Source organism: Phoenix dactylifera, chromosome 6, assembly GCF_009389715.1.
Source record: "Phoenix dactylifera cultivar Barhee BC4 chromosome 6, palm_55x_up_171113_PBpolish2nd_filt_p, whole genome shotgun sequence".
Classification (NCBI taxonomy): Eukaryota; Viridiplantae; Streptophyta; class Magnoliopsida; order Arecales; family Arecaceae; genus Phoenix; species Phoenix dactylifera.
In genome coordinates this window covers 3921912-3929843 of record NC_052397.1, presented here as the reverse complement: position 1 = coordinate 3929843, position 7932 = coordinate 3921912, and the positions used below count along the sequence as shown (strand labels likewise).

Below are 7932 nucleotides of genomic sequence, written 5' to 3'. Positions count from 1 at the left end.
ATTAAATTTTTAAAAGGGTATTTATGAAAAAAAAAATAATAATATAATTCCATCTTTCCAACAACATGATTACTTTTGGATGCTCACGTAACATCCAATGTGTACTATAGTACAATCCTGTTATTAATATGTTTATGTGATGGAGGACCAAGACTCTATCTATGTTTATACATAGTTACGATGATATTGCCACCAAAAAAAAAAGAAAAAAAAAGTTTTTAAAAAAACTCTTTCAATGATCCTAAACCAGAGCTTTCCTTATAGGGAATGCAAGGCACCATCAAATGGATGTTTATTTTTTTTGGTAGATCAAAAGGACGTCTTTTTAATGTGACATGACAGATGCATTATAAAGTTGACGGTGCGAAGTGCCCAATAATGCCTCAGTGAGCCAGCAAAAGAAGGGGAGGATGGGACCAGAAAAGAAAAGAGGCACCACAGAGAAAGTCCAGGATACAGCCTGCCACCTGGTCCTGCGTCCTTGTCACTGAGCCACCCACGAAAATAAGTGAAGGAGCTCATGATAGCAATTGGTTGTTGGCAAACCATGTTGTAAAAATGGGGGAAACATATTGAAGACCATGCACTAAGATTGGTTGTGATTTTTCTCCTCTGATCTACATATACTTTTAAGTAGTATTATTGAAGCGCTTTTCATGGTGATGAAAATCTTGTAGTATCAATTTCTGAATGAATGTCTGCTGAGAGTTGGGACATAAAGGAAGGTATATTATGGACTTTACTTTTGGAAATTAGATGCATTCAACTATATGTGGTAGCAAGATTTGGGACCTAATTGTTTTCCAATATATCGACAATTGTCTCCTTCTTCTTTTCAATATATCTAGACAATTGCCGTCTTCTTCTTCTTCTCAGCTACAATCCTAATCATTGTAGAGATGATCATGGATCAGACCTTAAGCCTAAACTATGTTCATTATTAATCGGGCTTAAAGTTGATATTTCTATGTTCAAACTCGGACCATGATCGGCTCTAGCTCCAAATGAAAGTATGTGGCAAAAACATAGCATGTATTACTTAACAAAGATCTTTATACCTATTAAATGGACAGGAGAGAGAGAGAAAACTCAACAGCTCTCAAAATTCAAAAAAAAAAATTAAAAATAGAGTTTATTAATTATTTTTAGAAATTATGTAAAAAAGAAAAAAATTACACATTTTCCACTCAAAAATATTTATTCAATAAATTCATGAAGTGTTAGTCTTTGCTGGAACGATCGAAGCGATTGAAATAGTTAGTCACTTTTCTAAACCCCGGCACTCAAATGCAGCAATCCAAAGTGAGATAAATATGGAAGTGCTTGACCTAGAACATGAGATAACATTAGATCACAAACTATCTCTGAGGATGTTAAACCACCTCTCCGCTGAATATATTGCTAGAAGAGAACCAGCCCATATGATTATTGTCAATTCAACTAAATCAGCATTCACAACTCAAGCCGCAATTCCAGAACATATTAAAAAACATATTAAAGTTTTTTTCTTCATTTCATATTCGAACCCACTCAATTAAGGCAATCGGCAAACATTAAAACACATCACATATTAGGAAACTGAGAACACATCACATAGCATCAATCCCAATTTCGGAAGACAATTTACTTGTTATAGCCTGAACTTTTCAGTTAGCAATATCTACCTGCCACTGTACACCATGATTACCCCAATAATCTAGGAGGACAATCACACGCACACAACCACACATAGATAAAAGGAGAAAGAATTATTATAGAATTATTATTAGGTATCATCTAAACAAAGTGGTCGGGGACAAACTTTGTCACGCTCCCTAAATTGCCAAGCCAGAACAGCAACGGGAACTGAGCAATGGCCATGAAAAGAAGTAGATAGTGTTGCCTACTTGAGGGCTTCTCGTAGCTCCTCATCTCTGTGAAAAGTACCCTCTTCATGGTCTTCACTAAAAACACCCCGATACACACACTCACCCATGGCATCAGGAAGTAATACGAGTAACTCCAGAAGATCTTCGCCATCACAGCCAAGGACAATCCTGTGAAAGCATACCCACCATATGCCACTACATCAAGCAGTGGCGCCTCCCCGCTACCTAATGAATATAAGAAACCTTTTAGGAGGGCAACCTGCATAAACCACCCAGCCAATCCCTTGTGAACTGCAAACTCAGAGCTTCTGGACTAAACCTGCAAGAGATTCAACTATGATCAGTAACCGTTGTTGCTCGGAGATGCAGGGAAATGCCACGATACACATGACTTACTTTCCATAAGACCGAATGAGAATCCTGCGAGAACAATGTAGGTGCCAAAGGCCATGAAAGGGATGTATAGATCTGGGGCATTTATATCATGGATTGGAGGTTTGTAGGAAAGCCGGCCACCAACTGGCTCGGTTATCCTGGTCCAATGACCCTGGATGAAACAGAATACAGCGAAAATAGAAATTAGTCCTGTAAGCTTGTTTAAGCAGGAGGAGAAGCAATCAACTAGGAAAGTGAAGGCAATAAAGAAAACAGTAAGTTTACCCTGTGTAGGAATGGCAATAGGACCACTTTCAACTTATTCCTCACATACTGGTCATTCACTTGAAAATAATACTGAGGATTGGAGAAATACCTGCTAATCTGTTACACCAGAGGCCAAAAGTAAGAAAGTATAATGACATGTTATATTGTTATTTATGGCGCCTACAATAGTTCGGACTGCAAAAGAGAGGTTATCAATTTCTATTTATAATGTGTTGTACTAATGTGCATTTTCCATTGACATATTCTGTACATTGCTTTGCATGAACTCAGAGCTTGAGCCCAAGAATTTCTCTCCATATGCTCCTAGGCCACCTCGGATAAGTCCAGATCCAGCTCCATAGAATGCATTGCCAAATGGATTTGGTTGAGGATTACAGGAGGTCTCTGCACCCCAGCCTGATTGCCCAGATTGTCATACATGGCTGCAGGTGACAGCAGTAGTTGTCCATCAGATTTATAACCAAACAACACATAATACATAACAGGACAAAAACCAAAATTGTTAGCATTAATCAAGAATTTTTTATTGAGAAATATTATACAACTACACATCATAGGCAGATTAAAGTTACAGTTGAAAAAGATACAGCTACAACAGTGATCAATCAAGGCGCCCCAATTTGGGTCCAACTCAACTTTGATTAGTGGGTCATATTTTGTTCCCAAAACAAGACTGGTTGACTGTAGTTTTAAAAATCACCCATCTCAACCAAGCTACACGAGACCAAAAGAGTTAAGAATTTCAAGGATAATTCATCAAAAATAAGGTGGGCCTATACCGATCCCATGCACCTCGCAATTGGATAATGTCCAAGTCGATATGCTAGCCAAGGAACCATTTTGAAGCCCGTATGAGGCATGCAGGGCTTTGAGGCACCTTGAACCGGCATGTTAACCTCCATTTCTATGTTGAAAAGGTTGAATTGAAACAAGGATTATAACTCCGGTATGTACTGGGACAAGGATATAAGAATAGGGGAGTAATTTTCGGATTCCTCTTTCAATAGTGTCTCATTTAGGCTTAGTAGATGGTTTGGTGTTCATAATAAGACAAATTTAATCAGCTAGGTCAATTATTCGACCATGCTTTATTCAAGCTTGGACACATTACGTTGTTATAAATAAATAGCAGCGCCGTATTAATGAATAACACACATAGAGATTCACATGAAACAGCGTTTACGCCGCTGAACTAATCACTCAAAGCATGACTATCTGGCACTAATTCTGTTTCATATGTTTTGTATTGTTTGTCTGAGTTGTCCACTAATTAGCAGGTTTTTTTCCCCTTCCAGAACAAAGACAAAGAGCCTGGAACAAGGAAGCACTAGTTTCAATTAACTCACATGCACCAACTAATATTCAACAAAATTAAGGCCCACAAAACTTCAAATCCCTTGGAGAGATAGACGCCAAGACCAAGAGGAGGAAGACTCAATTCTCTACAAGCAACAAACATCATAATCTCCCATCCAAGAATTGATTTCTCTATTAGGTTTATCACCATCCCTTGTGTTCCATGCACCATAATTCCTCCAGGTTTCCCTCTAGAAGACCTAGGCAACAAAGTCCATTCTAGCTTCCAGCTCAAATCATGCACAGTTTGAGATCTTTCAAGAAGTTGTTTAGATCCATATGAATTCCTCAGGCCCTGCTTAAGCCTGTAATGGTAAAGCAAACTGATCTAGCCAATCCATACAAGACTATCAACAGAATCTATAAAAAGCCAAAATAATCCAAAAAATCAAGTTTTGAAGTTTAAATCAAATTCACATCTCCATTATGCATGTCAATAGGTAAGTGCGCCACACAGCTTTCCCGCTATATAATTCCATATGCTACCTATCTCTAGAAACGCCGTGAAAGGAAATCTAAACCAGCCCCTTCTCCAATTCGAAAAGGAAGGGGGAAAAAGAACCACCATTTTTCAATCACTCAAACAAGGAAAACCCCCAGCAGTTGAGCACATGACAATGTGACGACCAATTGCATCACCACCTCCCCTTCTCACCTAAAAGCTCCATTGCTCCTCGCGTCTGCGAAACTTAATTAACTCATATCATCAACTCAGACATTCCTTGCATCACTGCTAAAGCTCAATCAGTGCACAGTGAAACACTGCCTCTTTAAAAATTTTCGACATGAATTGCAGATTGCATTGGCCAGAAGACTAGTAAATCAATTAAAAAAAAGAGACAATCTTTGTCTTCCAACTCAACGAAAACAGAGATGTGGTTAAGTATAGAAATCTTTGGTCATTGATGTCAACCTATTCAATAATACGCCGTATTATTAAAGAAAAAAAATCATCTACCCAGATATTTTCGGAGAAAGAATGAGTTTTTAATGGGAAAAAAAATGCCACTTTGGATTCACGGCAAAGATCTATTTGATCCATACAGATTGAGCTCAAAACTCTAGTTCATTACATAACCTAATGAGCGGCTAAAACATCGATCTATAAATAAGCAACCACAGTCAAGAAGATCACAACTACATATTAGAAAAAGAAAAGTTTTAGCAAGCTTTAGATTAATCAGAGAGAAAGAGAGCGCGAGAGAGGTATTGGAGACGGGCCACGTACCTCGAGAGCTTGAGGCGAGGCAAGATGAGCGAATCGAAGCGGAACGAAAGAGGCGAGAAGACGAAACCCTAGATGCCCAGCAGCAAGTAAGCGAAAGTCGGTTTACGGCGTTTCCGTACGTTTTCAAAAAGTATTTTATCATAAAGAAAAGTATTTTACTACCCCAACTTTTCATTAAAATTTAATCTTAGTCACAATAAAAACTTGGCATCACAATTTCCAGTTCTTTTATTTTGAGCTGCGTCACAAATTCCAGTTCAATTGATCATTTTTGTTGTTCTAGTTTTATCCCTTTTTTTCCCTTTTTGTGGGAAGTTGCAGACATAAATTTAATAATTTTATCATTTTTGTAGTATAAATATTTATTATTTATTATTTATTATCGCCACCTTCATTGTTATTATCATTATTTAACTATTCGATTAAATTTTAATATCTTCTTATTTACAAAAACATCTATTTTGTTTACATATGTTATGATGTCATCCTTTAACACACATATTTTTTAGCTTTGATCAACTGTTGAACCATAAAGTTGCTTTGTTATCATCTCTCCTTTGCTTTTCCAACAAAAGAAGAGATTACATGTCTCCAAACTATATCATGCCTACGATAAGATATTTTTTTTATTAAAATTTATTTATTTATGTAACCCAAGAATATCACTATACTTGGGATATATTACTTGAAAATATATAATTATTGCTCTTTCTGAGCGATATTAAATGGTGCACTGGAAAATCTAGTGGTAGGAAAATGATCTCAACTAACTAAATAAAATTTTTCTTTAATAAATTTTTGAATTATCGCTGTGGTTTTTTTTTGCTAAAAAAATAAAAGTCTTTAATGCAATTCCTCCATGGCATGTGGAAAGAAAAAAAAGTTAATAAACATTTATATTTTATTTTATCCTATATTTTGCATGTTTTTTTTTAAGTAGGTTAAGAGAAAGAGCTCGTTCTCAAGATCACAATGCATCATTTTATAGCTTATTATGTTTGCTTTCACCAATGTTGGAAAATCAAAGCAAAAACTATTCAACACTTCTCTAATTTAAATGGAAAAATAAAAAAGGCAAGCAAGTACTTCAAAACATAATAGAGAAATATATGAAACACTGTTTTAATAATTATAGATCATAATCAAATTATTTATATATAATAACCCTTCAATGAATTAATTGAGTAATTGCCAAAGTGAACCAGGTTTCATCTTTCTGATGAAATGCACCAAAGTATAATCTTGCATAAGGGTGCAAATGGGCTGGATCAGGTCGAATCTTAAGTGACCTCAACCCAATCTGATTTCTTGTTTGGGTCCTAATTTTGGACCAGACCCAGACCTTAGTAGGGGGAGTTGTTAAACCTTAATATTTTTATACTTATGACATAAGATGATGAGCCAAGGCTTATCCTCGTTGTCACATTTCTGGAATAAAACAACCAAATATTCTAGTTTTATTCTTGAATAGTGTAACCCTAAAAATCTGAATCTAGATAATTATTTTTCTAACTCTTATATATATATATATATAAAAGAAGCATACAAGAGGTAGTGCATAGCTGTAATGCCTACAATCTCTATTATTACTGGTCGTAGTTGCCTATCCAATTGGTGGCTTCTGCAACAAAACAAGGGCACAAGCAAACATCTCTCTCTCTCTCGTATTTTTTTTTGGGTTGGGGGATGGGGGGATTTATAAGGGAGGCGAACCTTACGCAGAATGTGAAGGCCTGAGGTCTAATATAATTACAATCATGGGTGACAGCACCGAGTAAAGCGGCAAGCTGTTGTGGGCATTCATCCTCTGAAAGTGTAGTCAAGAGTTCCATGATTTTCAACATTTGGCCAACCAATCCGATGGCTGATTTGCTTCACTCAATGTGTGCCTATTGTTGGAGCATGTTTGGCTGAGGAGAGTTGGACCTTTGAAGGAGAATTGGAACCAATGACTCAACCTGCCTTTGGAGTAATAATGGAGGGAATCAGCCTTGTGCCAAAGGTCATGGTGAAGGGGATCTTCTTTCTTAGTCTCCATCCAAATTTACAGTGAAGGAATCGCCTTCTAGGTCTGACAAGGGATCTTCGGCTACGGTTAGAGTTTCAATCAACTTGATTGGTTCTAGGTCTCATATTAAAATCTTGGGCCATGGTCTTGCCAAGGATACCAACACCTAGCCCCGGTGCAACCTTATCGGCTCAAATCTCAAACTTGAATGAGCTATCATTAGGTTTTGTATTAGCAGCCGGATTGGTGTTTTTGGGCTTACAACACGAGCAAGCTTTTTTGGGGGGGGCAACAAACTAGGCCTATGGTCCTGGGCCGCCAGGACTTTTCCAGACCAAAAAGTGGAGGAGTTGCCAAGCCCAGCTCAAATAGTGCGCCACCGAGGGCACCCCAATCGTCTTCAAAACGCGAGTTTCTTTTAAGGAAAGAAATGGCATCATTCAAGAAAGTCTATTGAGTCGTGATGGAGAGCTACCCTCGGCACTTCGAGGTATTTTATTTTTTTATTTTATTGGATGTATCTGTACTTATCAGGTATGATCCACCCACCTTAGCAATAAATAAATAAATAAATAAATAAAATATTAATGAGAGATTGGTGGAAGGGTGTGCGATACAAACCTTTATGAATCAGAACTATCTTATGAGTTGCGATGATTTATTGTAGACAATGGATTAGCTCGCGATATATCGCGGCCACCCAACATATGAATCGATGGATATGATCCAACAAATTAGCAGGAAAAGTAATGAATAATGGAAGTCTCTTATATTACAAAAATCAATAAAAGAATTTATTAACTTTTTTT

The 7932-nt window shown here is 37.0% G+C and overlaps 1 pseudogene; it reads right to left on the bottom strand.

The window, feature by feature from the left end:
• Window positions 1-1609: 1609 nt before the first annotated feature.
• LOC103702126 lies at window positions 1610-2951 on the bottom strand (annotated as a pseudogene).
• Between the last annotated feature and the right edge of the window lie 4981 nt (window positions 2952-7932).